The sequence below is a fragment of the Marmota flaviventris genome, chromosome X (assembly GCF_047511675.1).
Source record: "Marmota flaviventris isolate mMarFla1 chromosome X, mMarFla1.hap1, whole genome shotgun sequence".
NCBI classification, from domain to species: domain Eukaryota; kingdom Metazoa; phylum Chordata; class Mammalia; order Rodentia; family Sciuridae; genus Marmota; species Marmota flaviventris.
This window is the reverse complement of record NC_092518.1, coordinates 37,023,641-37,049,879: the sequence shown is the minus strand read 5'-3', so window position 1 is coordinate 37,049,879 and position 26,239 is coordinate 37,023,641. Positions and strand designations below refer to the sequence as shown.

Below are 26,239 nucleotides of genomic sequence, written 5' to 3'. Positions count from 1 at the left end.
CAAAAAAAAAAGACCCTCAGAGTTATACAAAAGTACATACAAGAGGAAGTGAGGGGAAAGGGAAAAATAATACAAGGGGGACAAATGAATGTCAGTAGAGGGGGCAGAGAGAGAAGAGGGGAGGGGAGGTGAGGGGAGGGGAGGGGGGGTAGTAGAGGATAGGAAAGGCAGCAGAACACAACAGACACTAGTATGGCAATATGTAAATCAATGGATGTGTAACTGATGTGATTCTGCAATCTGTATATGGGGTAAAAATGGGAGCTCATGACCCACTTGAATCAAAGTGTGAAATATGATATATCAAGAACTATGTAATGTTTTGAACAGCCAACAATAAAAAATTAAAAAAAAATTGTTATCACTTTATCAGAACTCTGGAAAGTAACCAAAGGCTTGTGACTATCTAAGGAATGTTATTTAAGAAAAAAACCAGCTAAATATCAATAAGAATATAGTCTTATGAAGTGCTTTGACTTTCCTTATAACATCTTCCTTTCCCCAGTTCTATGGAAGCCTTCAATTCAACAGTTACACACCAAAAGTGGCTGTGAAAACAGCAACCTAGCAACCATTGGGGGCAGAAAAGGATTGAAGCACCCCAAAAGTCCCATCTCAAGAGATCTGCCATCATCTGACCTTTTCTCGCAGTTCCCTAGAAACACACCAATCAAAGAACAGAGACTGGCAGAATGGAAGTAAAGGTGACCCAACTCTACAGAGACATGCATTAGTTTTAAAGTCACACATACACTGAAAATCAAAGGATGGGAAAAATATATACCATACAAACACTAACCTAAAGGGCTAGAGTGGCTATACTGCTATCAAACAAAATAGACTTTAGGAAACATTTTTACTAGCAACAAACAAATCATTTTACTATAATAAAAAATCCATCAAGAAGATATAACAATTATAAATATGTATGAATCTAACAACAGTGATCTAAAACACATGTAGAAAAATTGGCACTTTTGAAGGAAATGAAGTAGAGAGTGGAAAAACATAGGGAAATAAACAATAGAACCAAAAGTAGATCCTTTGGAAAGATCAACAAATTGAGAAACCTCGACTAGACTGACCAAGAAAGAAGAGAGAAGATCCAAATTACTAAAATCAGGAACAAAAGAGGACATCACTATAGACCTTGTAGAAATAAAAAGAATTATAAGGGAATTCTATGAGCAGTTGTATGCCACCAAGCTAGATAACCTAGATGGAATGAGCAAATTCTTAGAAAAATATAAACTATCGAAACCACCTCAAGAGGAAATAGAAAATCTGAATAGATCTGTAACAAGCAAAACAATTGAATTAGTAATCAAAAAATACTCCACCAAGAAAATCCCAGGCCTGAGTGACTTCACAGATCAATGTCTACCAAACATTTAAAGAAGAATTAATACTAATATTTCACAAACTCTGAAAAAAAATAGAAGAGGTGGAAACACTTCCTAACACATTCCATGAGCCCAGAATTTTTCTGATACAAAATCCATACAAAGACATCATAAGAAAAGAAAATTACAGACCCACATTTCTTATAAGTATGAATTTATGAATTTTCATCAAAAAATACCTGCAAACCAAATCCAGCAACACACAAAGATGACCAAATATGATTCCCCAGTCTGCAAGGTTAGTTCAACATATGAAACTCAATATTTCAAAAATCTAAATTATGAGAGCTGATACTATAAAACTGGTAGAAAAAATGTGTATTTTTCATGATCTTGGATTATGTAATAGTTTCCTAAATATATCTTGAGAAAAAAAGATAAATTATTCTGTATCTATGCTTCAAAGAAAACCTTCAAGAAAGTGAAATGATAATCCACATAATATGAAAAATATATGCAAATCACACATCTGATAGTGACATATATTCAGAATACACAAAGAAATCTGAAACCCAGCAATAAAAACAAACAACTCAATGAAGAAAATAAGAAAGGATTTCAGTAGATATTTTTTTCAAGTAAGATGTACAAATGGCAAAGAAGGACCTGAAAAGATGCCCCAAATCATTAGTCTTTATGGAAATGAAAATCAAAACCATGAAACATAACTTTATACCTACTAAGGTGACTATAATTAAAAAGACAGACAATAATGAGTGCTGGCAAGGATGGGGAAAATTGGAACCTTCATACATTGCTGGTGAGAATGAAAAAATGGTGTAGCCATTTGGAAAAAAGTTTGTCAGTTCCTCAAAAAGTTAAACACAGACTTACTATGTGACTCAGTAATTCTCCTCCTAAGTATATACCCAAGAGAGATGAAAACATGTCCACACAACAATTTGTGCATGAATTTTGATAGCATAATTCTTCATAGTAGTTAAAAAGTAGAGCCGGGCGTGGTGGCGCATGCCTGTAATCCCAGTGGCTGGGGTGGCTGAGGCAGGAGGATCATGAGTTCAAAGCCAGCCTCAGCAACTTAGTGAGGCCCTAAGCAACTCAGTGAGACCCTGTCTCTAAAGAAAATACAAAATAGGATTGAGGGTGTGGCTCAGTGGTTGACTGCCCCTGAGTTCAATCCCCAGTACCCTCTCCCCCCCAAAAGTGGAAACAATCCAAACGGCTTTTATGTTGTGAATGTATAAACAAAATGTGGTATATCCATATGTTTTCAGAGCCAGCAGCTAAATTGGGGTTCCAGAACTAGAATGGCTAGCAATGTTACCCTAATGGAAAATGAAGAGGAGTTATATGTGGGTGTTTACAGCATGCCGTGCAAGGGACACTTCTTTTTCTTGGAAGTTGCTCTAATGCTTAAATGTCCAACCTGTGACCAGGAGGTCCCGTATGGGAAACTGTTCATACTGGGTGATGCCTTGTGACTCTTGTCTGACCCATGTCCAGTTTGTGTCTGCCCAACCATCAGTCCACTGCTGGGAGCTCATCCTACATTCTCCCTGGCATCCCAGGGAAAACTCAGTCTGGGGCAGCTCCTAGTTCTTCAGATGGATGGCACAAATTCAGTACATCAGCACGATAGAAAACAAGTTCATAGATGTTTACTTACAGATCCTGGACAGGGAGGGTGTTATGAGTTGGGAGGGCAGTTCTGTTTATGGTCTCTCATCAGGCAGAGAGACAGAGGAAGAGAGATAGAAAAAGAGAGACAGAGACAGAAAGGTAACTAGCAGTATATACAAGGGAATAAGGTATGGTCCATTTGATGTTTAAGGGAAAATGCCCAACTGGCCCAGTTAAAGGAAGCAATGGGAAAGTAGGGAGCTCAATCTGCTAGGCAGGAGAAGAGATGCCTGTAAGTTCTTTCTTTTCTTTTCTTTCTTTTTTTCCCTAGATACTAGAGATTGAACCCAGGACCTTGTTCATGCTAGGCAAGTGTTCTATCCCTGAGCAATGTTCCCATCCCTAAGTTCTTATTTCTGGTCACTGAATTGAGTATAGAGACTATATCAGGAGTGATTGAGCCCTGCTTGTTCATATAAGGAAGTATTCTAAATGGATGCTAAGGCAACATAAAGTTATAAGAATTCAGTATACCACACAGTGGAATGTCATTCTGCTGTACAAAAAAATGAAGTACTAATATATACTAAACACCTCTGAACCATGAAAACACTGCAGAAGTGAATAAATTCAGACACAATAGGCTATATACCTTTTGATTTCATATATATATATATATATATATATATATATATATATACATACATATATATATATCAGAATAGGCAAATCTGTACAGACAGAAGTTAGAATAGTGGTTGCCAGGAGCTAGGGAAGGGAGAACTGGAAGTGACCACCAAAGCAAAAGGGGTTTCTTGTTGAGATGTTGAAAATGTTCTAAAATTCAACAATGGGAATAGTTGTTTAGCTTTGTAAATATGCTAAAAACCACTGAATTGCATACTAAAAGGGCAAATTTGGGGGTATGTGAGTTATCTCTCAATTAAAAAAAGAATTCTTGCCAGGTGTGGTGGCAGATGCCTGTAATCCCAGCAGCTCTGGAGGGTGAGGCAGGAGGATCACAAGTTCGAACTAGCCTCAGCAACTTACCGAGACCTTGTCTCAAAATAAAAAAATAGAGGGCTGGGACTGTAGCTCAGTGGTAGAACACTTGCCTCACACATATAAGGCATTGGGCTCGATCTTCAGCACCCAATAAAAGTAAATAAATAAATAAATAAATAATAAATAGAGGTATTGTGTCCATCTACAATTAAAAATATAAAAAATAAAAAGGATTGAAGATGTGGCCCAGTAGTTAAGCGCCCTGGGTTCAATCCCTAGTACAAAAAAAAAAAAAAGAAAAAGAAAAAAAGATTTCTCAAAACCCAAGAAAAAAATAAACAATCCAATAACAAATGGTTAAGAAGTAGAGGCCCAGAGATCCGGAGGAGAGTCCCACCTGCCGCACACAGCACCCGGAGATCCAGAGGAGAGGCCTGTCCCAGGCCCAGAGATACATGGTGAGCCACCCTGCGCTGGGGTTCCTTATTCACCAAAGCATGGCTCCATAGCCCAACACCAGGGTACATATAGGCTTGAGGCTGCCACCACCACAAAACCGGGATATCACCACTTGTGATCAAGGGACAATAAGGAGCCGGTAAGATAACATCAAGGTCCCTGTGGGCCTGGCTGTACCAAAGATTTCTCTACTAGGGGTGCTAACAGTTATCCTGTTGCTGAGGTAAGAGGGAGTCTTGCATGGGATTGCCTATCTCTTATTTCTCCTACTAACAGCCTACTTCTTATGATTACCCTCTCACGTGTCATATAATCTAAACCTCCCTATTCTAACATCCTACCTCATGAACATCTCAACCAATTCCCCAGGCCTGCCTTCTGCCATTAGAAACTGTAAATCATTACGCAAACTTATTGGCTATAAGGTAGAAGATAACTGGACTCATCATTTCTGATTATAGTGACAAAACTGTAAATGTAAAAATAGAAGCTAACTGATATATGGCTGCATGTTGGGTACATTAAGTGTTGTAATATTGATCTTTCCCTTAAAAGTGAGGTATCGGTAACCTATAGGGACACTATAAGACAATAGGGCAGAAGTTGTCATACCTCAGATCTACACTGCAAGAGAGGAAGACTCATAGACATCATGAAAAGACAAGGGAGGAAAGTGTCCCAAACAAACCAAGATACTACAACAATAGAATCCATAGATAGCAAAGTAGCAAAATGTCAGAGAAGGAGTTCAGAATATACATAACTAAAATGATTTGGGAATTAAAGAACAACCTAAGTGAGCAGATACAGGCAAAAATTGATTACTCTATCAAAGAGTTAAGAGAGCAAATACAAGTTTCAAGAGATTACTTAAAGAAAGTGATAGAGATACTGGAAAAAAAAAAACTTATAGAAATCCTCAAAATGAAAGAAACAATAAGCCAATTAAAAAACTCAATAGATATAGCATCACCAACAGACTAGATCACTTGGAAGTCAGGACCTCAGACAATGGAGACAAAATATACAATCTTGAAAATAAAGTTGGGAAGATGGCCGCTGTGCACGGGGGTTGCTGAAGTGCTGAGCGTGGTGCTCAGAGCAGCGGCTTTAATCGCGTTTTCGTGCAGCGTGTAAGAGCTCCTTTCACCGTTAATGTGTAGCGGACCACTTTGCCAAGCAGCAGGAAGAACAAAGAGATCGAAAAACAGACGCTTGGCTCCCGGACGCTTTGCCGCCCAGAGCCACGGGCGCTTTGCTCCCATCTGCTTCCTCTTTCGCTTCGCTCCGGGCAGAGAAGGTGAATGTGTAATCAGCAGTGGATTGTAAGTACCCTAGGCAAAGAAAGCTCAGTGCGCCCCGCCTTTTTTTTTTTTTTTGAATATTTTTTATACAGGGAGAGTTTGTGGATTGGGATTGTTGGCTGGGCTGCGGTTTCTGTGCCGAAAATCCACTCCGCGGGAGCCGCCATATGCTCTCTGCTTGCTGTCTTGATGGCTATGTCTACAGTGTCCGGCAGCCGCACCTAGAGGTTTGAGCTGGGCTGCGTGCTGAGCCCTGTCCTCTGAAGGCTGGACCGCAGCCTTGAGCGCCTGGGTCGCCTGTTCGCCGCTGCACCCTCGGGCAGAGCCTGCTCTGGGGTCGTTCTGCATCCCCCTGCGAGGGGACCCGTGCTCCAGAGGAGGGGGCCTGAGAGCCGCAGCGGCAGCCGCTTGGGCCCCGGGGGCCGGGCACCGGTGCAGCTACGGTCGCGGACGAGCGCGGCGCCCCTGAGCGTGGCTCCGGGGAAGAGGCGATGGCGGCAGGGTTTAATTTCTAGAAATCTGGACTGGAAACAGAAGCAGCAGTTTGTATAATCCCAAGAACTTGCTTATGCCAGGAAGCTGTAAGGGCAACATGAATATCATTGAGGAGATCTAACATGGCAGCGGGCGGGGAGAGATCAAGTCTCTGACCTCTTCAACTGCGCGGGCATAGGGAGCTGTAAATTGTATAAATGCTGGTTGCTCAGGATCACTAGGCAATTCTGAGCTGACGTGGATCTGGGGCGTACAGTCTGGGCCCCTCAGAACACACACACTGAGCCCGGATCAGCTGCATTCAAGCTCCGGTTCGCCTGCTTCTCGTGACTCAGCACTAACGATCCCGCTGAAATAACTGTTTGGCCCTTATGAACTTTCAGAGGTAAAAACCAACCGAGCCTTCATAGGCAGTGGCCACAGGACTGAAACGGGGATTGGGAGAGACAGTCAGGACCCACCCATTGCATTGGTCACCCGGCAAAGGGAACGAACGGTCACCATTTGCATGGGATACCACCTTGGCAGAGAACTGACGTCATGGGCGGAGGAGATAACTGCATTGAAACCAGCGCGACAGGGCTCCCAGGAGCAGCAGACATGGCGTGTAGCCAGTATTGTGGTGAGCGTCACAGGTGAGCGTGGCCTGGCTTGAGGAAACACAAGAGAAGGCCCTAGGCACTCAGGATTGGAGACCCGTCCAGTCTGTGAGGAAGAGCTGCTGCACAGTGATTGGTTCCCACCTAGTGAGAGGAGAAGCTTGACCCAGTGGGCACAGCTCCACCTACTGGAAGAGAAATTAATCGAACTCTATGACTGCATTTATTATTATTATTATTATCATTTTTTTTCTTTTTCTTTTTTTTCTTTCACTTTCAATTTTTTATTTGTTGTTGTTCTTTAACTTTTTAAAAAAGTTTTTAATTTTTTTTAAATTTTTTTATTTTATTATTATTATTATTATTATTTTAATTTTCATTATCATTATTATTTTTGTAAAAAATTTTTTTTCTTTTCTTTCTTTCTTTATTTTCTAACTTTTTTTGTGTGTGTTTTGTTTTTGTTTCTTTTGTCTTTTCAATTTTCTTATTCCCCCTTCCTTGAATTCTACCTGCCTACTCTCATTCTCTTTAGTGACTTCTTCCCTTCCCTTCGAATATCTTTCCTCCCAAGCATCAAATAAATTTATAAGAGTAAACAGTAACTCAGCAGTCAAACAGAACAAGAAGTAACATGAGCAGCATAAAAAAGCAAGGAAGAATAGGGGTACAAACAATGAAGGACAGCCTAAATACTCAGGAGGACCTAGAGTCAGCAGAAAAATGGTCATATAAAGAACTCAAGGAATACCTTAGACAGATGGAATGGAACCTTAAAGAGGATATGAGACAGCAAATCCAAACAGTGAAAGAACACTTTGAAAATGAATTACATAAACAGATAAAAGAAGAAGTTAAGCATCTTTATCAGGAGATAGAGATTATAAAAAAAATCAAACAATAATTCTAGAAATGAAGGAAATGATAAACCAAATTAAAAACTCAATTGAGAGTATCACTAACAGAGTGGAGCAAGTAGAAGCCAGAACGTCAGATAATGAAGACAAAATATATCATCTTGAAAAGAGCCTAGCCAACTCAGAAAGGCTGGTTAAAAATCACGAGAGAAACATCCAAGAGATATGGGATAACATAAAAAAAAACAAACCTACGAGTCATCGGGATAGAAGAAGGTACAGAGATTCAAACCAAGGGAATGAGTAGCCTGCTGAATGAAATAATTACAGAAAACTTTCCAGAAATAAAAAAGGAAACGGATATACAAATTGTAGATGCATACAGGACACCGAGCACACAAAATCACAGTAGACCAACGCCAAGACACATTGTTATGAAGATATCCAATATACAGAACAAAGAGAAAATTTTAAAAGCTACAAAAGAAAGGAGGCAGATTACATTCAGGGGTAAACCAATAAGGTTAACAACGGATTTTTCATCACAGACGCTGAAAGCGAGAAGATCCTGGAACAACGTATTTCAAACACTGAAAGACAATGGATGCCAACCAAGAATTCTGTATCCAGCAAAATTAAGCTTCAGGTACGACAACGAAATAAAAATCTTTCATGATAAACAAAAGCTAAAAGAATTTGCAGCCAGAAAACCAGCATTGCAAAGCATCTTGAGCAAAACACTACACGAGGAAGAAATGAAAAACAATAACCAAAACCATCAGTGGGAAGTGCCTCTATAAAAACAGAGGGTGGGGGGAAAGCTAACCATGGAGAAACAAACTAAATTAAATTAAAAAAAAGAAGATAAATAATCAAACATGGCTGGAAGTACAAACCATATATCAATAGTAACTCTAAACGTTAATGGCTTAAACTCTCCAATAAAGCGACATAGGCTGGTAACATGGATTAGAAAAACAAATCCAACAATATGCTGCCTCCAGGAGACACATCTGATTGCAAAAGACATACACAGGCTGAAGGTGAAAGGTTGGGAAAAAATATGCCACGCACACGGTCCTCGTAAGCAAGCAGGGGTGGCCATCCTCATATCGAATAAAATCGACTTCAAGACTAAGTTAATCAAAAGGGATAAGGAAGGACATTATATACTGTTAAAAGGAACCATTCACCAACAAGACATAACAATTATCAATATTTATGCACCAAATAATAGTGCTGCAACGTTCATAAAACAAATTCTCCTCAAGTTCAAGAATCAAATAGACCACAACACAATAATTATGGGTGACTTCAACACACCTCTCTCACCATTTGACAGATCCTCCAAACAAAAGTTGAATAAAGAAACTATAGAACTCAATATCACAATCAACAACCTAGACTTAACTGACATATATAGAATATATCAACCATCATCAAGTGGATATACTTTTTTCTCAGCAGCACATGGATCCTTCTCAAAAATAGACCATATATTATGCCATAGGGCAACCCTCAGTAAATATACAGGGGTGGAGATAATCCCATGCATTTTATCTGATCATAATGGAATGAAACTGGAAATCAATGATAAAAGAAGGAAGGAAAAATCCTACATCACATGGAAAATGAACAATATGTTACTGAATGATCAATGGGTTACAGAAGACATAAAGGAGGAAATCAAAAAATTCTTAGAGATAAATGAAAATACAGACACAACATATCAGAATCTATGGGACACAATGAAAGCAGTTTTAAGAGGGAAATTCATCGCCTGGAGGTCATTCCTCAAAAAAACGAAAAACCAACAAATAAATGAGCTCACAATTCATCTCAAAGCCCTAGAAAAGGAAGAGCAAAACAACAGCAAATGTAGCAGAAGGCAAGAAATAATTAAAATCAGAGCGGAAATCAACGAAATTGAAACAAAAGAAACTATTGAAAAAATTAAAAAAAACTAAAAGTTGGTTCTTTGAAAAAATAAATAAGATCGACAGACCCTTAGCCATGCTAACGAAGAGAAGAAGAGAGAGAACTCAAATTACTAACATACGGGATGAAAAAGGCAATATCACAACAGACGCTACGGAAATACAGAAGACAATTAGAAATTATTTTGAAAACCTATATTCCAATAAAATAGAAGATAGTGAAGACATCGATAAATTCCTTAAGTCATATGATTTGCCCAGACTGAGTCAGGAGGATACTCACAACTTAAACAGACCAATATCAATAGATGAAATAGAAGAAGCAATCAAAAGACTTCCAACCAAGAAAAGCCCAGGACCGGATGGGTATACAGCGGAGTTTTACAAAACCTTTAAGGAAGAATTAATACCAATACTTTTCAAGCTATTTCAGGAAATAGAAAAAGAGGGAGCTCTGCCAAATTCATTCTATGAGGCCAACATCACCCTGATTCCGAAACCAGACAAAGACACCTCAAAGAAAGAAAACTACAGACCAATATCTCTGATGAACCTAGATGCAAAAATCCTCAATAAAATTCTGGCAAATCGGATACAAAGGCACATCAAAAAAATTGTGCACCATGATCAAGTAGGATTCATCCCTGGGATGCAAGGATGGTTCAATATACGGAAATCAATAAATGTTATTCACCACATCAATAGACTTAAAGATAAGAACCATATGATCATCTCAATAGACGCAGAAAAAGCATTCGACAAAGTACAGCATCCCTTTATGTTCAAAACATTAGAAAATCTAGGGATAACAGGAACTTACCTCAACATTGTAAAAGCTATCTATGCTAAGCCTCAGGCTAGCATCATTCTCAATGGAGAAAAATTGAAGGCATTCCCCCTAAAATCTGGAACAAGACAGGGATGCCCTCTATCACCACTTCTATTCAATATAGTTCTCGAAACACTGGCCAGAGAAATTAGACAGACTAAAGAAATTAAAGGCATAAAAATAGGAAAGGAAGAACTTAAATTATCACTATTTGCAGAAGACATGATTCTATACCTAGAAGACCCAAAAGGGTCTACAAAAAAACTACTAGAACTAATAAATGAATTCAGCAAAGTGGCAGGATATAAAATCAACACGCATAAATCAAAGGCATTTCTGTATATCAGCGACAAAACTTCTGAAACGAAAATGAGGAAAAACACTCCATTCACAATATCCTCAAAAAAAAAATAAAATACTTGGGAATCAACCTAACAAAAGAGGTGAAGGATTTATACAATGAAAACTACAAAACCCTAAAAAGAGAAGTAGAAGAAGATCTTAGAAGATGGAAAAATATACCCTGTTCATGGATAGGCAGAACTAACATCATCAAAATGGCAATATTACCAAAAGTTCTCTATAGGTTTAATGCAATGCCAATCAAAATCCCAATGGCATTTCTTGTAGAAATAGAGAAAGTAATCATGAAATTCATATGGAAAAATAAAAGACCCAGAATAGCAAAAGCAATTCTAAGCAGGAAGTGTGAATCAGGTGGTATAGCGGTACCGGATTTAAAACTATATTACAGAGCAATAGTAACAAAAACAGCATGGTACTTGTACCAAAACAGGCAGGTGGACCAATGGTACAGAATAGAGGACACAGAGACTAATCCACAAAGCTACAACTATCTTATATTTGATAAAGGAGCTAAAAGCATGCAATGGAGGAAGGATAGCATCTTCAACAAATGGTGCTGGGAAAACTGGAAATCCATATGCAACAAAATGAAACTGAATCCCCTCCTCTGGCCATGCACAAAAGTTAACTCAAAGTGGATCAAGGACCTAGATATCAAATCAGAGACTCTGCATCTGATAGAAGAAAAAGTTGGCTCCGATCTACATATTGTGGGGTCGGGCTCCAAATTCCTTAATAGGACACCCATAGCACAAAAGTTAATAACAAGAATCAACAAATGGGACTTACTTAAACTGAAAAGTTTTTTCTCAGCAAGAGAAACAATAAGAGAGGTAAATAGGGAGCCTACATCATGGGAACAAATTTTTACTCCTCACACTTCAGATAGAGCCCTAATATCCAGAGTATACAAAGAACTCAAAAAAATAGACAATAAGAAAACAAATAACCCAATCAACAAATGGGCCAAAGACCTGAACAGACACTTCTCAGAGGAGGACATACAATCAATCAACAAGTACATGAAAAAATGCTCACCATCACTAGCAGTCAGAGAAATGCAAATCAAAACCACCCTAAGATACCATCTCACTCCAGTAAGATTGGCAGCCATTATGAAGTCAAACAACAACAAGTGCTGGTGAGGATGTGGCGAAAAGGCTACTCTTGTACATTGCTGGTGGGACTGCAAACTGGTGCGGCCAATTTGGAAAGCAGTATGGAGATTCCTGGGAAAGCTGGGAATGGAACCACCATTTGACCCAGCTATTGCCCTTCTCCGACTATTCCCTGAAGACCTTAAAAGAGCGTACTACAGGGATACTGCTACATTGATGTTCATAGCAGCACAATTCACAATTGCTAGACTGTGGAACCAACCCAGATGCCCTTCAATAGATGAATGGATAAAAAAATGTGGCATTTATACACAATGGAGTATTATACAGCACTAAAAAATGACAAAATCATGGAATTTGCAGGGAAATGGATGGCACTAGAACAGATTATGCTTAGTGAAGCTAGCCAATCCCTAAAAAACAAATACCAAATGTCTTCTTTGATATAATGAGGGCAACTAAGAACAGAGCAGGGAGGAAGAGCAGGAAGAAAAGATTAACATTAAACAGATACATGAGGTGGGAGGGAAAGGGAGAGAAAAGGGAAATTGCATGGTAATGGAGGGAGACCCGCATGGTTATACAAAATTACATATAAGAGGTTGTGAGGGGAATGGGAAAATAAACAAGGAGAGAAATGAATTATAGTAGATGGGGTAGAGAGAGAAGATGGGAGGTGAGGGGAGCGGAGATAGTAGAGGATAGGAAAGGTAGCAGAATACAACAGTTACTAATAGGGCATTATGTAAAAATGTGGATGTATAACCGACGTGATTCTGCAATCTGTATTTGGGGTAAAATTGGGAGTTCAAAACCCACTTGAATCAAATGTATGAAATATGATATGTCAAGAGCTTTGTAATGTTTTGAACAACCAATAAAAAAAAAGAAGAAAAAAAAAACAAAAAAAAAAGAAAAGAAAGTTGGCCTCATAGTGAAGATAGTAAGAAACTATAAACAGAATATTAAAAAATTATGGCATACCATTAAAAGACCAAATTTAAGATTTATTGGGATAGATGAAGGTTCAGAGATTCAAACCAAAGGAATGCACAATCTCTTCAATGAAATAATAGCAGAAAATTTCCCAAGCATGAAGAATGAACTGGAAAAATCAAATACAAGAAACCTATAGGACACCAAATGTACAAAATTACAACAGATCTACATCAACACACATTATAATAAAGATGCCTAGCATACAGAATAAGGATAGAATTTTAAAGGCCCCAAGAGAGAAAAATTAGAATAGGTCTTCTAAGGTCTTCTAAGGGAAGACCTATTCGGATCTCAGTAGATTTTTCAAACCAGACTCTCAAAGCTAGGAGATCCTGGAACAACATATACCAAGCTTTAAAAGATAATGGATGCCAACCAAGAATCTTATATTCAGCAAAATTAAGCTTCGAATCTGATGATGAAATAAAAACCTTCCATGATAAACAAAAGATAAAAGAATTTACAGCAAGAAAGCCTGCACTACAGAACATTCTTGGCAAAATATTCCACAAGGAGGAAATAGAAAACAACAATGAAAATCTGCAAGGGGAAGAACTACAATAAAGGAAAAGCCAACCAAAGGAGAAACCAAGTCAAGCTAAATATCAAAAATAAACAAAAATGACCTGTAATACAATTCATGTCTCTTTCATCTCTTTTTGATAAATTAACTACAATAACATCTAATTTTAAAAGTTTTTGTTTATTTCATATTTTTTCATTTTCCATTTCTCTTCACAAATTTATACAAATATGTGCTTTAAAAGTTTTAGCATTTTATGTTATATTTTAATATAGAATTAATCTGGCATGTGCATATACACTTCCTGTGATATGAGATGAGGTATATTTTACTCTCTTATAATTTAAAATCCATTATTCAAGATTCAAGGATGAAAAAGATCAATCAGAATAAAAGTTGTTTAATAAGGTATTTATAAAGGTAAGGGCAAGGTTGAGGGTAACTAATAAATTTTGTGAAGCACCTTTCCTTCTGTAAACTTGGAGAGGTAGGAGGTGAAATAAAAAAGAGCCATTATGAAAAACTTGTAGGAGAAGGTGACCTAAGTGAAATTATTCCCACCAAAAGATGTAGAAACCAACTCACAGTCTAATAGAGTCTTATAGGGAGGAATAAAACACCTCACTCTACTCTTGTATATTCTAAGTTCATCTCTTTGGTGTCCCTTTCTGATGGAACTCAACAAGAAACCACATATCAAGGGGACTTATCATGCAGCCTACAGCATATGTCTCACCAAAAGTTGAAAGATGGAGAAAGGAGCCAATATGGCAGCCATTGGTTACATGAGGTCACTGAGTATTGAAATTGTGTCTAGTCTGAATCGAGGTGTGCTAGATTCCAAAGAATTATTAGGACAAAGAGAATGAACATGAAATATCTTACTAATAATTACTTTCTTTACAAATTATGTTGATAATCCATTGGGTTAGATGAAAATATATTAAAATTAATTTCTCTATTTGTTAAAAAAAGAAGTAAAGGAGAACAAGGCAATATATTCTGTATCTTGATGGTAGTACTATATATCCATATGTATTTGTTGTCATTTTTTATATTTGGGTTATCAAAATTCATATAACTATAAAAATAAATGGGATAAATTGTACCATATATAAATTATATCTCAACAAACATGACTTTAAAAAGAAATCTAGTTCATGAAGTGTTTTAACAATATTGGGCACATACTAACCACCCAATAAACAATGGCTATTATTATGATTCATTAAAACAACCAGCATCAAGCTATTTCATAGTGGGGCAGGGAGGAGGAGCATGGGAGGAATAGACAAACTCTAGATAGGGCAAAGGGGTGGGAGGGAAAGGGAGGGGGATGGGGTTAGAAATGATGGTGGAATGTGATGAACATGATTATCCAAAGTACATGTATGAAGACACGAATTGGTGTGAATATACTTTGTATACAACCAGAGATATGAAAAATTGTGCTCTATATATGTAATATGAATTGTAATGCATTCTGTTGTCATATATAACAAATCAGAATAATAAAAAAAAAAAAAAAAGAATTAGGCCGGGCACAGCGGTGCATACCTGCAATCCCAGTAGCTCTGGAGGCTGAGGCAGGAGGATTGTACGTTCAAAGCCACTCAGCAACTTAGCGAGGCCCTAAGCAACTCAGTGAGACCCTGTCTCTAAATAAAATATAAAAAAGGACTGGGAATGTGACTCAGGGGTCAAGTACACCTGGGTTCAATTGCTGTACCAAAGGGGGAAAAAGAATCAGAAGAGACATTTCCTTAAAGAAGACATACTGATGGCAAATAAGCACATGAAAAGTAGCTCAGTATCATTAGTTACTGGGGAAATTTATATGAAACTCATGAGGAAATATCACCATATTCCTATTATAATGAATAACCATTTAAAAAATAATGACAATGACAAGTGCTGATGAGGATGAGGAGCAACTGAAACTCTCATAATGTGATGATGGGAATGCAAAATGATATAGCCACCCTGGAATGTGGTTTGGTAATTTCTCATAATATTAAACAGGTATTTCCCAAATAACAATAGATGTTGGCAAGGATGTGGGGGAAAAGTTATACTCAGACATTGCTGGTGGGATTGTAAATTGGTGCAACCACTCTGGGAAGCATTTTGGACATTCTTCAGAAAACTTGGAATGGAACCACCATTTGACCCAGTTATCCCACTCCTCAGTATATACTCAAATGTCTTAAAATTAGCATACTATAGTGATGCGGCCACATCAATATTTATAGCAGCTCAATTCACAATAGCCAAGCTATGGAAACAACCTTAGGTGCCCTTCAACAAATGAATGAATAAATAAAATGTGGTATATATACATAATAGAACACTAGTCAGCCACAAAGAGAAATGAATTTATGGCATTTACCTGTAAATGGATGGAACTGGAGACTATCATGCTAAATGAAATAAGCCAATACAAACAAAACAAAACAAAAAAACCCAAAGGCTGAATGTTCTCTCTGATATGTGGATGCTAACTCACAATAAGGGGATGCAGCTAAAGAAGAAGGGAGGGGGAATGGGAACAGAAAAGATGGTAGAATTAATTGGACATTACTTTCCTATGTGTATATGTGATTACAAAACCAATGTAATTCTATATCATGTACAACCAGAAGAATGATAAGTTATACTCCATTTATGTATAATATGTCAAAATACATTCTACTGTCATCTAAGTAATAAGAACAAATAAAAAAAGATTAAATAGGTATGTGACCCAACAATATACTTTCTAGATATTAAATATTGCTGGGTCATTTCTTTATGATAAAATTTTATGTTCACCCCAAAACCTTTTCATTAATGAACCTAGACTTTATTCATAATTGTTAACAACTAGAAGCAACTCAAATGTCCCACAATGAGTGAATATTTATACTAACTGAGGCACGTAAATATAATAGAACACTATTCAGTAATTTAAAAAATACTACAATACTTGCAAAAAATGTGGAGCAATCTCAAGTGTATCATGGTTAATGGAGGAACCAAGACACAAATATTTATATAATTTATGATTCTATTTATATGACAATCTGCAAGAGACAAAAATATAGGAATGGTAAACATATTAGTAGTTGTCAAGGGCTAGGAATTGGGAGAGAGGCTGACTATGATAGGGTCCCAGGGATCTTTGGGGTCTTAGAACTCTTCTATGTTTCAGTCATATAGTAGTAACTTTATGACTCTATGCATTTTTCAAAACTCACAGAACTGTACACTAAAAAATGAATTTGATGCATGTAAATTATACCTGTAAAAATGGGAAAAAAATCACCAGATTCTAAGTAATGCTAAAAATTGAAAGAATACTTGAAACATTACTTCAAGTTCTTGCCTCTTGTCTAACAGATGCAAATCCACTTCATTCACACACAAGATAGCTCTGTCACATGACAGATGGTATGCCCAACATCAGGGAGATGCTGGGAAAGAAGGAAATTTTTAGAAAATGTCTGCCCATCTTATTTGTTCACCTTAAAATGACCAGGCAAATATAGGCCAGGAGAAAGAATGCCCAGTAGAGAAAAAAATAATGAAATATCAGACCAGTACCTGTCAAAAAGTGATGGGATATCGGGGAAGAATAGACGTATTTTTGACTTGACAGAGGGGAGTGAAGGGAGGAGAGAGGGCATGAGGGTAGGAATGATAGCAGAATGAACTGGACATTAGTACCCTGTGTGCATATATGATTATATGACCTGCGTAACTCTACATCATGTACAAACAGATGAATGAGGAGTTATACTCCATTTATGTATGATGTGTCAAAATGCATTCTACTGTCATGTGTAACTCATTAGAACAAATAAAAAATATATTTTAAAAAAGTGATGAGGAAGTAGATTAGGCATGACAAGGGAGGCTTAACATATTAGAGTCATGTGGCAAGATCCAGACTTTGGCTGCTAGGTATGTATTATGGTTTGGATATGAAGTGTTCCCAAAAAGCTCATGGGTTAGGCATTGCAGAAATGTTCAGAGGTGAAATGATTAAATCATGAGAGCTGTAAACTAATCAATGGATTAATCCATTTGAATAGATTACTGGTGATAACTGTAGACAGGTGGAGTGTGGCTGGAGGACATAAATCACTGGGTGGGGGTACACTCTTGAGGATTATATCTTGTCCCTGGATCCATACATGTTCTCTCTCTGCTTTCTTGGTGCCATGAGCTAAGCAGTTTTCTTCTGCCATGCCCTTCGACCATGATCTCACCTCAGGCCCAGATTATAGAGTCAGCTGACCATGGACTGAATCTCTGAAATGGTGAGCCAAAATAAACTTTTCCTCCTCTTAGTTATTCTTGTCAGTTATTTTGGTCACAGCAGTGAAAAGTTGACTAACACAAACTGTGTTAGTGTCAGAAAAAGATCGCATAGGTAGTGGAGAATCAAGAAGATGATAGTCACAGGACTGGAAATTGTCCCTATGAAGATTGGAAGGATCTTGTTCATATCTTTCACTCCAATCACTGGTCTAGGTGAGGAGAAGGAACTCCAAAGAACAAGTTTTAAAAGACCTTTGCCTTTATTCTCATAAACAAAGAGATTTTCTTCCAGACAATGATGAAGAGCACAGTTGGCATGTGTCCCTCAAAGATAAGTTCAGGGCAGGGGGAGAATAAACAGTTGCTGGGCAAATACTGTGTGGATTCCTTCTGTAAGCAAAAATAACCAACATGGGTTCAGCACCATAATGAAAATACAAATAACTGGGACAGAAGTGGACCTCAAATGGATCAGCAAGCTTTCCTTTATTCTGCAGTGGAGTTTGTCAATCAGGCACGGGAAGAGCTCATTTTCTGGGTATGAAAATGGCCTGTGGGTTACAGAAGGAGTCTGAATTTTATAGTTTACAATGAGGGTGAATTAATCATTGGAAACTGCAGATATGCCAAATGGACAGTCAGGGAACTAGCTGTGCAGATTAAAACTTTAACTCAGGAAGGCAGTTGTAAAAAGTTTGAAACTCATTGTTAAGGGGAGGAGATAGGAGCTCAGATCCTGAGGGATGAAATCTCATATTCCACCCACTGCTTTCCTACTTCTTCTGGGATTCATTGTTTCCCAATTTACTGTGCAGTTTGTTCAGGACTAATTGGCAGTGGGTGAAGGTCAAAGTTTAGGGCCCAGCATTTCAGTATCTGCCTCCTCCCTTGAGGGCCCATTGTGGTTGGGAAGGGGTGAATGTTTGCTTTGGTGGAGATGCTGGGGATGAACCCAGGAAGGGATAAAAGTTTGCTTTCTTCCCTTGGGGCCCATTGTTACTGAGAAAAAATTTACCAGGAGAAGTTTAATGTTTGGCTAATTTCCCTTCTTCCTCCTGAGTAACACTGTCTTTCCTGGGAGCTGTCTTGTAGCAATATTATTTTTCATAACCTTTCACCTTCCATGTCCTCTGGGATGACTTTGTTATGATATTTCTTCCTCCCAAGCTGGAGAGTAATCAATATTCATATGGTTAAGACCGCTCCCTAGTCAGGGTCTCCCCCTGACTTCCTTTATTTAATTTTTGGCAGTCCTGGGGAATCGAACCCAGGGCCTCAAACATGCTAGGCAAGCACTCTACCACTGAGCTACAACCTCAGCCCTCACTCTGACTTCTGAGTGAGGAGTATTTCTCATTTGTCTCCCAGTAACACTAGATAATAGAATATTTTTAATATTTTGTTGTGTTCTTAGAGTAGCCTACTTCATGTGTGTACAGGAAGAATACAGGATGCTATATAAAAGACTTTAATGAAACAAAACCTGTCCACCCAACATAGCAAGTTTGAAGAATATGTGAACATCTCTTATTTGGCAGACTAAGAGGAAAAAGGTCTTTAGTATAAAAATTTTAAAAGTCAAGAACTCTTAATTTTTAAAAATCCAAGAATCTGTTAGATTCCATTTCAAGATTATGTGTCACAAAAGAAACATTATTTTTATTTGTTTTGTTTAATGTTAAATTTTTAAGAACCTCAAAATGTATAATCAGTTCTTATTGATTTTATGGTATATTACAATATAGATAATTAATAGTAACCTACAGATATTTTACTTTCTTTTTTCTTTTTCTTTTTTGGTACTGGGAATTGAACCCAGGGGCACTTTACCACTGAGCCACATCCCCAGCCCTTTTTTATTTTTATTATTATAGTTTTTTTATTTTGAGACAGGGTCTTGCTAAGTGTTTAGGGCCTAGCCAAGTTGCTAAGGTTGACCTCAAACTTGCAAACCTTCTACCTCAGCCTCCCAAGCTGCAGGGATTATAGCATGCACCACCATGTCTGGCTTATTTCTTAAATATTTCAACAGTTGTTGTATAATGAAATGTGCTATAGTAGGAAATATAAACTAAATTAGTAGGCATGTGTTCGTAGATTCTCTTTGTTTGCTTGATGCATTTACTTTGACATTTTTTTCAGGACAGTATAAGCCTATTTTCAAATATCTCTTTCAATGATAAAGTCCAAATTTCCTTCACATAAAGAATTTATCTCAGGCTGGGTGTGGTGGTGCATGCCTGTAATCCCAGCAACTAGGCTTGCTAAAACAGGAGGATTGCCAGTTCAAGGCCAGCCTCAGCAATTTAGCAAAGCCCTAAGCAATTTAGTAAAACCCTATCTCAAAATAAAACACAAAAAAGGCTGGGGATGTGGTTCAGTGATTAAGTGCCTCTGGATTTAATCCCTAATAAAAAAAATTATCTCTAGCCCCTACTTCCAGAAGGGTAGACTAGGAAAAGTCTGTAAAGGCACAAGAGAGCTAACTAGATCTACCTGCCCAGGATCTAGGAGAAGAAGGCAACCCATGAAACTGCTTTTCTCTTGGATTCTAATACTAATTCCAGTAAGTATGCTGAAGAGCAAGTGGCACTTTTCATAGCCTTGCCAAACTAAGGAACCTGTAGAGAAAATAAGGGAATTTGGGGGCTTTACCCTAAAGGGCTATGTCATATAGCCAGAAATAGACTCTCCCAAGAGCTACTGAGCTATTGCTCAGCCTAAAATCTCTTAATCATGGATCTTGGCTTAAGTAAATCCTAGTGTGCTAGTGCTACTTTGCATTCCAAACTGCTGGCATGCCCAGACACCATACTGGAGCAAACATAAATCTTCTCTGGAGAAAGAGGACACCCATGCATCAAATTATTTCTGCAAACAATTTTACAAATATAATGTCTAGCATTCAATGAAAAATAATGAGACACATAAGAAGGAAAGGTGCTATAAGTGAAAAACAAGGCAGAAATTACAGAAAATAGAAACTGATGGACACTGGCTACAGCCCTTAGAATTATGAGATGCCAACTTTAAAATAAATAGCCTTCTTATGTCCAAGGAGATAAAATAATTAAACATTTTGGCAGAAAACTGGCAACTCTTCAAAAGAACCAAATAGAAATTTCATAACTTAAAGATGACAATAACCAAAATTAAGAATGCAGTGGTTGGATTTAACAGTAGATTAGACAATATGTAGGGAGAATCAGTGAGATTGAACACCGGTCAGTAAACTAAAACCTACAGAATAATCTAGTTCATGGTGTGTTTTTAATGACACATGAGCTAATGGTTCTCACATTTTTAGAGTAAAAATAAAAGAGTATATGACAGAGACTATATTTGGTTTACAAAGTCTAAAATCTTTACCATCTGGCACTTTGAGGAAAAAGTTTATCTGAACCAGAAGACAAGTTAGCAGAACATGTAGTAGCATGTAAATAGAGAGGCTAAGAAGTCTGAGAAGGCAGCCCCAGGCAGGACTGTGCCCAATTTGTGAGACTGTTACTCTGGTCATCCAGCTGAGCTCTCTCAGGAGGGTCTTAACCACTCATTTTATTCATTCAGTCAGATATTCAATACATAAGGTATTCAATATAAGAACTCCTATCTCAGCATGTAAGAGCATGACTTTATGGTTAGACCTGGGCTTAAATTCCTACTTAGCCTCCTTACATAGAGAAAAGAGAAATAACAATAGGACCTGGATGGCAGGTAGTCAAGAGGACCCAAAGAGATCATGCATATGTGGCACTCAGCACAGTGACTATACACAGCTAGGACTTGCTCATGTCAGGTACTACTGTTAACAAGAAGTGTGCTCAGGCTGTGTTATTTGGCTCTTTCATTGCTCTGATCAAAAATCTGATGAGAACAGTTTTGAGAAGGAAAAATTTATTTTGGCTCACGGTTTCAGGTTCATTCCACAATCAGCCAACTCCACAGCTTTGAGTCTGAGGTGAGGCAAAACATCATGCCAAAGGGCACAGAGGAGGAAAGCAGCTCAGGACATGGCAACAAGGAAGCAGAGAGAATAAGCTCTGCTCACCAGGGACAAATTATAAACCCCAAAGTCATGCCCCCAGAGACCTGCCACCTCCAGACACACCCAACCTGCCTACAGTTACCACCCAGTTAATCTGTTATCAGTGGATTCATGCACTAATTAGGTTAAAGTTCTCATAACCCAATCATTTCACCTTTAAACTTTCTTATATTGTCTCACACATGAGCTTTCAGGGGACAGCTCATATCTAAACCAAATAGTGACAATGCCCCAGGTTGGCTCTAAGTCCCAGAAGTATTTTGTGGCTATGGTGGAGATGAGGTAGAATGAAATACAGGTCAGGGATATAAAGGAGAGCAGGACCATCATGAGCCTGAGAGGTGAAGGCCCAGTACAAACTTTATATCATTCTTCTTTCCACAGATATTTGCCTACATGTTAAATATAGTTAAAAGTAAATAGCATCAGCAAAGCTTAGGTGTAATAGCTAAAGACTTGAAACAACTGAAATCCCCAGCATTTGGAGAATGGTCAAGTGGAATTAGTTATGATATGTTAGGTATAAAAAATATATTGTAAAACCATGTCAAGTATGTCAAGGCATAATTTTCAAAAATTAAAATCAAAACTTATAAATATAGAATAAACATATATCAAAGATTTCTTTGATTTATTAGTAAGGGTATGAGAGAGCTGGTATGTCTGGTTCAAAAGTATTTAATGAACTAGATATTTATATTCATTAATAAAAAGAATGTTAGAGTAGGAGCTATGTAAGATATAAAACTGATTAATGAGTCATAGAGAAATAAAACCATAACCTTTGGGGTTATCTTTTCTACCAGACAGAAATAATCTACAAGTTAATATATAACTTCACAGTGTCTTGGCTCTAATCATATAATAAATAATCAAGTCAAACACAGATAACTTCTAGAGAATTCAATAATTCTGTTATACAACACTCCCACTATGACATTGAGAGAACATGCCTTTCCTTTGCATTATTTCCAATGTTGTGCATGTTTTCTTAACAAATGCTACCAACAACATAAAATATGCATGTCAAAGTATTGGTAAACATCCTATTAGAAAATTTATGTAATTACCAAAGGATTTAACGAAGAAGCATTTAAAATTACTTCAAAAGTGTGAATAGGGGGGCTGGGCCTCTAGCTCACTGATAGAGTGCTTGCCTACCATGTGTGAGGCATTGGGTTCAATCCTCAGCACTACATATAAATAAAATAAATGTATAGAAAAATGCAACAACATTATTTTTTTTAAAGTGTGGATAGGGTTAAAGAGACACCAAAAGAGATGTTGAGTTCTTCAGAGACTAGTAATAGAGAAAAACCCATACCATCCCTAGGCCTGAAGGGACAAGGAGGGGCAGAAATGGAGCAAATGGATATCAAATCTCTCCCTCTTCTGCCCTCTAATCTTTGGTCAGTGCTTCCTATTGGTTCAACCCAACTGGATGCCAGAGGGAGAGAGGCCATTGATGTCATCCATAGAGAACAGCATCTCTGAGCATAGAGAAAAGCTAAGAGATAGGAACCTGGAGGCAAACAGAACAATCAGCACAGACAATATGGCAGGTGTTATTAGGAAGTGAATTGTGTTCTACACAAAAATGTATATCGGCATCCTAATGCTAGTAACATAGAATGTCACCTTATTGGGAGATAGGGTCTTTATAAAGGTAACAGATTAAAATGAATTCATTAGGGTGGACCCTGACCCAATACAACTTGCGTCATTATAAAAAGAGGAAATTTGGATAGAGAGATATACATGCACAGTGGCAAAACAATGTGATGAGACATGCACAGAGAGGTGACCATCTGCAAGTCAAGGAGAGAAGCCTGGAATGGATCCCTCCCCGATCATCCCCAAAAGGAACCATCTCTACTACCTCCTTGATTTTAGCCTTCCAGCCTCAGAAGAGACAACAAATTTCTTTTAGTTTAAGTCACCCAGTTTGTAGCATTTTGTTTCTGTAACCCTAGCAAACTAACACAGGTATATAAAAAATACACCAAAATACTGAGTGCTACCTCTGTGAGAGATATTATGGTTGATTTCTATTTTGCATTTCTCTTTATTTCTGAGTTTGTATACTTTCATAGCAGAACAAATGAACAACAGGTTTGTTAAAATGAACCTCAAAGTAATAGTAGGAAGAAGGCTTGGGCAGCCTAAAGTGTGTATATGGTAGGGAGAGGCAAGCTCCTTGATACAATGGAGGGTCATTTGGCAGATTATTTGTATTCTAAGGGCATGTTTCTTTGCCTCAGACTGAATTCCAGTCTTTCCAATCACTTCATAGGATCAGGTCTGGGTTTTGTCTTCTCTCCAAAGATGCTGTCCCACTGATAGGTCCCTTAGGGCTTGGCTCCCCATCTTAACCCCCTAAAATTGAACAGGAAGTGAAAGTTTGGCACATGAGATTAATTTATTTAAGAGTGTGTTTTTGATTCTTACTAATTGGAAGAATTTAAAATAACACAAATTTGGTCCCCTCAGAAAATATTTGCCACTTAAGGCGTAATAGTGCATGCCCAGGATCTCAGGAGGCTGAGGCAGGAGGATTGCAAGTTCAAAAGCCAGCCTCAGCAACTTAGTAAGGCCCTAAGCAACTTAGTGAGACCCTGTCTCAAAATAAAAAGGATTAATACAAAAGGACTGGAGATGTATCTCAGTGGTTAAGCACCCCTAGGTTCAATCCCTTCTAACCCCTGCAAAAAAAAAAAATATATATATATATATATACACACACACACACACACACACACACACACTCACATATATGTATTCAAACTATGTACATATTATATATATATATATATATATATATATATATATATATATATATATATATCCCAAATGAACAAATGGTATAAGGCTGTTGGGCAGTCCCAAGATGGCTATAGTTAGGCTCCCTGGCTGAGGCTTTGGTGGGCTATATTTTTAGTATGTAGGCAAGGTCACGAACACCTTTATTCATCATATTTCTGAAGCTCATAAATATTTGCTTGTGAGCATGTGCCCATTTATGTAACTTGCAGGCCCTGTGCCTTCTTTGTCTGACCTGCACATAGAAAAGGCCTATGGAAAAATTCAGGAGGCTGAGAGCTGGAGCTAGGGGCTGGCTAGCAACTATTGCTGTCTCCAAATAAATCATGTCTACTATCCCAACTGTGCTTCACGTCTTCTTTCAACTCCTGGGGCCCTGAAACTTGCTTCCTATGTTGTCTGAGCCTCCATCTGAAAAAAAGGCTTAAGGGATCTTATATAAAGTTAGGGTACTTGCTATGGCATGAATGTGTTGTCCCCAAAAGGCATGTTTTGGAAAGTTAATGCTCAGAGCAATAGTATTCAGGGATGGGCCTAATGAGAGGTGATCAGGCCATGTGGGCTCCACCCTCATGAATGTATTAGTGCCATTATTGCAGGAGTGGGTTCCTTATAAATGAATTCAGTTCCTCACTTTACTCTTCTGTCATGGGATAATGCAGAGAGAAGTTCCTTGCCAGATGCCAGCCACTCAATCTTGGATTTTCTACTCTCCAAAATTGTGAGCCAATAATAAATTTCCTTTCATTATAAATCACCCAGTCTATGGTATTGTTATAGCGGTACAAAATGGACCTAAGACTGCCTGATCCACAGATTCCTGACTCACTTCTTAGAAAAATAACTGAAAATCCAACTGGGCTTTAGCCCACTCCTTTTATTTCTTAGAGTAAAATTTTTCAATCCCCTCCCCTCTTTACATTTTTTTAAAAATATTTTTTTAGTTGTAGTTGGACACAATGTCTTTATTTCATTTATTTATTTTTATGTGATGCTGAGGATCCAACCCATTGCCTCGCACATGCTAGGCAAGCACTCTACCGCTGAGCCACAACCCTAGCCCCACTCCCCTCTTTTTAAATTTTAATCTAAGGTATTTTTGTCTTATTCAAATTCCAGTAGATCCTTTCAGACCATCTCTCTGTCCTCCACTGGCCTGTGTCCATTTTACTTCATTGCACTCTCTCTAAGACTGTGACTTCCTTAAAGGGAGAGGACATGCCTTGTCCCCACTTGTCTGACACTAGTAGATAATAACCAGATGCTTATTCTATCCTGAAATATGACTTGAGTAACCTTGGAAAATGGGGATAGGCAGGAAGATCAGAGTGTACCTCAGGAAATTGAGCAGTGACCCCCCCATTAGTAAGATAAAAGGAAATGAATGCTCCATCTTGTCAGCTAAAGGATCCCATGTGTTTCAACAAAAGGAGAAAAGAGTTGTAATGAAATACCTTTTGTTTTAGTCAAATTTTGTGCTGCTGAGACCAAAAGACTTGACAAGAACTATTAGAGAAAGAAAGGTTTATTTAGGGGCTCATGGTTTCAGAGGTCTTAGTCCATAGACAGCTGACTCCATTCTTTGGGGCCCGAGGTG

The 26,239-nt window shown here is 38.0% G+C and overlaps 1 pseudogene; it reads right to left on the bottom strand.

Annotated features, from left to right (window-relative positions):
- Positions 1-5,452: 5,452 nt before the first annotated feature.
- Positions 5,453-26,239, bottom strand: part of LOC139701348 (dapper homolog 1-like) — a 36,939-nt pseudogene continuing 16,152 nt past the window's right edge.